Source organism: Portunus trituberculatus, chromosome 17 (assembly GCF_017591435.1).
Source record: "Portunus trituberculatus isolate SZX2019 chromosome 17, ASM1759143v1, whole genome shotgun sequence".
Lineage (NCBI taxonomy): Eukaryota > Metazoa > Arthropoda > Malacostraca > Decapoda > Portunidae > Portunus > Portunus trituberculatus.
The window spans coordinates 32,882,525-32,890,024 of NC_059271.1; the positions used below are offsets into that span (position 1 = coordinate 32,882,525).

The 7,500-nt window shown below is 42.5% G+C and overlaps 1 protein-coding gene across 1 annotated transcript in view; it reads right to left on the minus strand.

The window, feature by feature from the left end:
- The window catches only part of LOC123505024 (nephrin-like), a 109,138-nt gene extending 104,543 nt beyond the window's left edge, over positions 1 to 4,595 (minus strand). Inside the window, exons 1-2 of the mRNA XM_045256036.1 lie at positions 4,470 to 4,595; positions 1 to 1,271 (exon numbers count right to left, since the gene is read on the minus strand). The exon at positions 1 to 1,271 is cut by the window's left edge and continues 132 nt beyond it. The gene's annotated coding sequence lies outside the window, so the exon portion shown is untranslated. The remainder of the gene's footprint in view (positions 1,272 to 4,469) is intronic.
- Between the last annotated feature and the right edge of the window lie 2,905 nt (positions 4,596 to 7,500).

Sequence of the window (7,500 nt, forward strand, 5' to 3'; positions counted from 1 at the left end):
GGGGAAAAAATGGTATCCGCCAGGCCTCGCACTACCTGCAGGCGGCAGCTCTCTTCAACGCGATTTCACACCTTAAAACGCTCTTGCATGTGACGCGGTCCTCCATCTTCCTTGCATTCATTTCAGTATATTTACTGCCTTCACTTTACTGTGCTCTCAATTTTCCTTTCAGTGTATTTTGGGAGTATTCTAATAACTTTTTCCTTTCGCACATTCAGTTTTCCACGGAGTTTATTTCCACATGTTCACATTTTTTTCATATTCTTTATCGTTCATGTTATTCAAAGTTTCTTTCTTTCAATTGCGTCAGTGTGTTCACAAATTTGAGTCAGTATAGTCATGGATTGAGTGGGTGTACAGCGTCACTCGGAAAGCATGTTCACAATAGTCATTCAAACGCTTTCATGTACATTTTTCTTGCCTTGCTTGCTGCCATTTCATCTAAAAACACGTAAATATTGACAATTTTCACTTCACTGAATTTACAAAATCACTTCGCACACTCCATTTCCCTACACTCGCACCCGCTGCCAGTTATTCATTTCAGTGTGTATATACAAACCATATATCAATATTTCAACAATTTTTCTTCCAGCACAACTATTTTCACATCCTTTTACGTCATCTTTACCGTCAGCGTCTCTCCTTCTCGTCGCCGTCGTCCTCCTTCTCCCTTCAACTCTCACTTTTTTCTCTGAGCACCTTCACTCAGACTACTAATCAAACTTTTCCTTTCCGGTTCAGTGGCGCAGGAACTTGGAGTGAGCGAGTGAGAGCAGCAATCACAGGAACTCCCCGACCAAAAACCTGCAGTGATGGTGGGCGCCAGTCGTCATTAAACCCTTGATGTTACATATATTTCTTTCAAAGATTTCATTCACATTCAATTCTATCGATTTTATAGTCACTTCTCTTTCAGTTCCTTTTTTTTTTTCTCTCTCTCTCTCTCTCGCTCTTTCTCTTTTCTAATCCTCCAGTCAATATTCACATCGGTTTGGTTATTTCTTTGGGAGTTAGTGTTCTATATTCGTATTTTTTCTCCTCTTTTTTTTTTCTTTCAATTTCATTTATGTATTCATTCACTTATTTACGTTTCCATGTTTTTTTTTTTTTGCTTCCCTCTCTCTATGTCTCTCTCTTTCTCTACACGTCTATATCTATCTATCCATTTTTCATTCACTGTTCGTTGGATTGGATCGCTTGCTTCCTGTTCCCCGTTGTCCCTCCCTCTCTTTGCCACTCTTTCTGCGTCCCGCCGTATCTCGATGAAACTGAAATGTGAGAGAATAGATAAATAAATGCCATGAATGTATTTAAAGTCAGGAGATCACACACGTACACACACACACACACATATATATACTCTCTCTCTCTCTCTCTCTCTCTCTCTCTCTCTCTCTCTCTCTCTCTCTCTCTCTCTCTCCACACCTGCTGCAGTCTCGCTCAGTCTCAAGGAGTCAAGTATCCGAGGCAGCATCAGCACCATCCTTGCCTCTACAGCATTCCCAGTCGTGGCAGGGCTCGATACAGTAATACAATCCTCACTACAGCTTTCTGGCAACGATGATATTTTACTGAGCGAGTGGAGAATAGAGGGAGAAATGAAAGAGGCGGAGGCAAAGGCGTAGGTAGAGGTAGGACGAGGAGGAGGAGGAGGAGAAGGTGGAGGAAAAGAATGAGGAGGAATGAATGTTTTGAACCTCTGGGGGAAAGCCTGGAGGAATATGTTTGGGATCGAATAAAAATACAAAGGTTAATGGATGTGCCACTTTTAGATTTCAGGAAAACTCTCTTTCTCTCCCTTTCACCCTTTCTCTAGTGAGCGCGCGCATGCACACACACACACACACACACACACACACACACACACACACACACACACACTCTCTCTCTCTCTCTCTCTCTCTCTCTCTCTCTCTCTCTCTCTCTCTTATTGTACTCTATCATAGTAATGGAGAAATACAAACAGGAAGAGCTTTAATGATTGCATGACGTAACAAATGCTAATTATTATTTTTCCTTATTTTCCTTGGATGGCAATTGTTATTTCCTAATTGTTTGTACCTAGAAATATAGAAAATAGTCATATCAGTCTTCACACTCCGCCTTTATGATTGGCGTGCTCGAGGACACTGGAATTCATATCGTAAATAAGTGGAGCCTCTAGAAAAGAAAAGAGACAGACAAACAGACATACAGACACATAGATACTGACACTGATAGATGGATAGATAAACTGAGAGTTATATATAGGTTAAGATAGAAAGATAGATCCATAAATAGACAGACAGACAGATGAACAAATAAATAGGTGGGTAGATAGTGGGAGTGAGTGGGTGGATGGCTTGATTGATTGACCAACACGTAGATAGGTGGGTAGGTAGTGGGAGTGATCGACTTGATTGATTGACCAACAGGAAAAGATAAAGATACACGCTACACAGTACATCAACAATGGCATCATCTCGGGGTCTCAAAAACACGAGGCTTCCTGAGGGCAACAAGTATACACGTCCCTTCCCATTAGCTCACCTCGGGCGCCACAGAGACCAACACACCACCTCCGAAACTAAACCATATAGTGAAACAGAATACTACATTTAGAAGGCTCTAGATCAGCGTTTCCCAACCTTTTTCGACCATAGCACCCCCTGTTGTCATGTGTAAGCAGTCCAGCACTCCTAATATCTTGTTATTAAGAGGATAAAAGGAAGTGAAGTGTGTGCAATTGATTTCAGCACCCCAGGTTGGGAAACGCTGCTATACATGAAATCACACAGGTTTTTAGGGCTATCTTTATGGCTCTAGTGACAAATTAACGATATTTCTACACGATAAACGGGAAAACCATTGTTGAAAACCGAGCTAATGATCTCCGTGCTCTTTTGAATATACTTAGTCGCGGTGAGAGCTGAGCCTTTCTGAATGCCAGCCTTTGACGGTAGCTTCGAGGTATGGCGAGCACAGCAGAGAGGTCATAGAAGACTTCACAATAGTGGCATTCCTGATGGGTCTCCAAGGTGATTTTACCAAGTTTCTCTGTTATCATTGCCTGTGGGACACCAAGGCCACCGCGGCGCACGAGCACGACCACGACCTCAGGCGGGACCAGCCACACAAGACCGATTTCTGTGTGTGTGGGAACAGCGTCCAGCGGAAGCAAAGCAGCCATTCCACCAAGATCCATGCCACTGCCACGTAATGTGTAGCCACAACGTGACGCGAAAATTTATTAGCAGGCTGATTCGTGAAATGTGTACTACAATATTCCAGGGACCACCACGTGTAGGTCCGGCAGCCTCTTGCAGCTTCCCTCATTTCCTTATGTTTTTATGTAATACTCATATGATAGAAAATGTCAAGGAATTACTTGCTTCAAACTCGAGAGAGAGAGAGAGAGAGAGAGAGAGAGAGAGAGAGAGAGAGAGAGAGAGAGAGAGAGAGAGAGAGAAATTATTTATGAAAATGTATATCTTTTTAACTTGTAGTGTTTTCACACACACACACACACACACACATATACATTACCACGCGACCATTCTCAGACAGCGCACAAGTATGTGACTAATCACCACTCGTCACCTGAAGGCACATTCCATCACAAGGTGAGGAAGTTGTAACAAAGCATAAAACATAATGGAGGAAGGGACACACAGAGACACACAAAGTATCTCTCACTTCATTCTCTGCAGCTCACTGGTCGCTGGCTCTCAGCTGGCTATCACGAGATGTGCGTGTCTGACACAGGTGTGCTCAGTTCCGCTATGGCTGTGAAACAAAGAAAGGAGTGTCTGTGGGGTTTTGAAATGTGCGCGGAAGGCTGAACCAATAAGGCGCTCATATCTTGCTTTGTCACTACTTCTATATATAGGGACAAGTGGCGGCGACACGGGAAGGGAGGGGAGGAGAGGGGCCCGAGGGAGCTCCATCCGAGTGGCACCGGCGTGGAGGGTCGTGCGGCATTCATAATGTGGCAGAATACGAAAATGCTGATATAAATAGGGATCTCCCACTGCAATTTTGAGGTAAAGAATAAAGGTAATTATTTTATACACACCTATTACATGCCGGGGATATTCTATATTCTGAAGGCGGAGCATTGTGGACACAAGCCTGGGATGGAGGGGAGTTGAGGCAGGGAGGCGCGCGTCATGTGGGGTGCCGCTTCCACCACCACCCACGCCACTAATAGTGTTCCAACCTCTAAGGCCTTAAAACCTCTCATGAATATTCTTCATTACAATTATCAAGACTAAACACATTCAATAGCTATGCAAAAGTGAAATATAAATAAGAATAAAATGGAATTTCGAACAATGATGTGGCAACTCGTTTGGTTTCCTTGTCTCGCGGCATCACCGCCCACCGCCAGCGGCTGGGACCAATTCCCTTGAATCTCTCCCCCACCTACAACCCACACATAATAGGTACATACACATCCAGGAACGCATATCACCTACTCAACATACCTGCAAGGGCACAGCTAACAACCTCTAAGTAAGGCTTCGGCATTCCTGTTTCACACTGAGCACAAGTTATGAATAAGAAGACAGAATCTGATACGCCCTTCCTCCGCACGCTTACCCGGAGGCACTGGCTGGCCTGCCTGGCTGGCTATGGGAGTGAGTCGCGTCGCTTCTCGTCTCCTGTCTCGAAGCCGTTCGGCACGTTAACGATAATTAAAGGTTGCAAAGATACGGAAGGACTTGTAAAACACACACAAAACGTGTCTTATGAGTAGTGACAACTATGCTGCATTTTTTTTTTTTCTTTTTACGGTAAGGCCTATAGCGCCTGTAGGCACACTTGAAGAGTGTATGGGAAGCGCTGTTCAGCTTCCGCCCATTAGTGGCGCAGGCAATTTTATTTATAGTGGTACCCATATTAGGGCCCATATCACCGCCCAAGCTCATCTTGAGTGTAACCACCTAGAACCTGGGTATCATGGTCATATGTAGGTAACTTTAAACCACTCGACATATGAGCTTAAATATCCTGACGAGAAAAATAGAATTAAATTTCAATATATTTTGGTGTTATCAGTAATGAATACTATTGTTGCTTACCAATTACATTTGCACCTCACCAGTGTATGAACTTCAACCGTCGCCGCTGGCAGTGTAACAACTTATTACTGAAAAATAAATACTGCACAGAACAGGTATCTTCATTCGTCACCTGCATCAGTACAACTTTGTGTGACAATCCTGGGAAAATTAAAAAAATATCTTTGATTATCGAAAGTCATTACCCAATTATGTTCTCAAATAATGTCTTTCCACATCACGACATACCAATCCAAAATTTCTGTGCTGATAATGGTTTTACAAGGCATCATTAGCTATGCGCTCAATAACGAATACGCCATCACACTCATGTTGTCTATAAATCATGAAACTGCCTTTAAATTAGCCCTGAAAATTACTTTGAGTTATGGTCATCAGATGTTTATTTACGCACGGCCAGCAAGGTGTGGTAGTCATCACAGGTGTGAAAGGTTGGACACCTGCACGAGGAATTTTCACACACACACACACACACACACACACACACACACACACACACACACACACATTTAAGTCTTTTCCGTATCAATACAGACTTTCCCAGTTTTATTTGTTTATTTTCTTTAAATGTTGTGCTGGTACGCTTTCAGTTCTCGTGTTTCATTCTGCCATGAGCAGTCCAGCCTGACACAATATGGAGGTGGTGTAGCACAAAGCATGTTTATATTCACATTGTTTACATTGCCGTTATTCTCACGATGCACCAAAATTCAGGCCAGGGAAAGTAATTCCCTTCAGAATAATGCTTCCATTGCCAGTTTATAAGAATGTCATGGTTTGTGGGTGTGGCCAAGACAAGCGTAATGGTCTGGAGAGAACAATAAGCATTTTCCTGCAGAGTCAGTAAATAACCTCCTCGAAGTCAAAGGCGATTATAGTCTTAGATTCACCAAACGTTACAAAGCAACGACTGACATGGCTGGAAGTAGCGCCACATTCACGGGATGCTGAAAGTAATGCCATGTTAGTGCTCTCCATGTTCGTTATCTTTTAACTTCGAAGAAAGAGGATGTATTCTACAGTAAAGTATATACGATACCTAGCGCATTTCGTAGTACAGTAACTAAATAACAACAGTATACTAGTGTGCACTTTATATTTCCATACAATAGTTGTATTTACAAATATTCAAAAGATATGAGGCCATTACTTGCATGCATCTATTCCCAGTTGGTGATAATGGCTCGCATTGAATAATCCAATGAATTATAATGAAGTACAGTATTTGTTGGCCGTCTTGTGTGTGTGAAATGCATGTTTATTTTTTTAATATTATTGATATGAAAGTAATACACACACAACCTCCCAATTCTGATTAATTAAGTTTGAGAAATCAACTCGATCCTCACACACAAGTATACAATCAATACAACACGGGAACAACTGGATGGAGAAGCAAACTAAACCAAACTATCCCTCACCCGCCCCTCTCTCTCTCTCTCTCTCTCTCTCTCTCTCTCTCTCAGCAGCTGCCTAATGGGTGGCATATTATCATTCATCTTCACGTGACTGACGCAAGTTGAGCTAACATCTCCTCCCTTAACCGGCCATTAGCCACTCTAGCGCCCAGTCTGCCATGCTGCCGCTGCCTTGTAATCGAAGGTGTGGAGCGAACAGACGGGTATGGTTTAAGTTGTGACCGACCAAGGGAAGGGAAAAGTGATGTAAAGAGCGTGGCAGAGGGGGGAGTGAAAGCAGGGGAAGACTGGCGAGGTGAGAAGCGGGTAAGACGTGAACAATCATGTGAAAACTAGGGAAAAATATTACACACGCACACACACACACACACACACACACACACACACACACACACACACACACACACACACACACACACACACACACACACACACACACACACACACACACACACACACACACACACACACACACACACGGGGAACATCCATTTACATATATAAATAGCTATAACTAAATACTTTGTAATCAGCACAGTGACGGTGATAAGCGATAATGAACTAACCGTGTGTGCAGCGTTGCAACACAGCGTCCTTCCTGCCACTCAGGTGCGTTCCTTCTCGAGTTATTCCATTAAATGATCAACAAAAAATATATCAATTATCTATGTAATTTTTTTGCTTTGTGGCGCAACAAGATTTCTACGAACTGGTGATTAATTAGACATCTTAAAATTGTAATAATTTTAGAAAAATTGCCAAAACTTTTGAAAGGCCTAAAAATAAAAAAAAAAGTGTGACTACTGATTTAGTTAGTACATCTCAGAGAATTAGAAGTCAAAAGAAGGAACTTGTAGTGAAAAGCATGTAAAACTAGATGCAGTTTTTCTGATCCGATTCTAGAGCAAGACGTATAAAGAGTAAACAGTTCTGCGCGTTGTGCTGGAGTAAAGGTGAAACATGATAATAATAAAGGCGTCATTTCCTTCTTGTTTTCATCCCTCTGTTTTTCATTT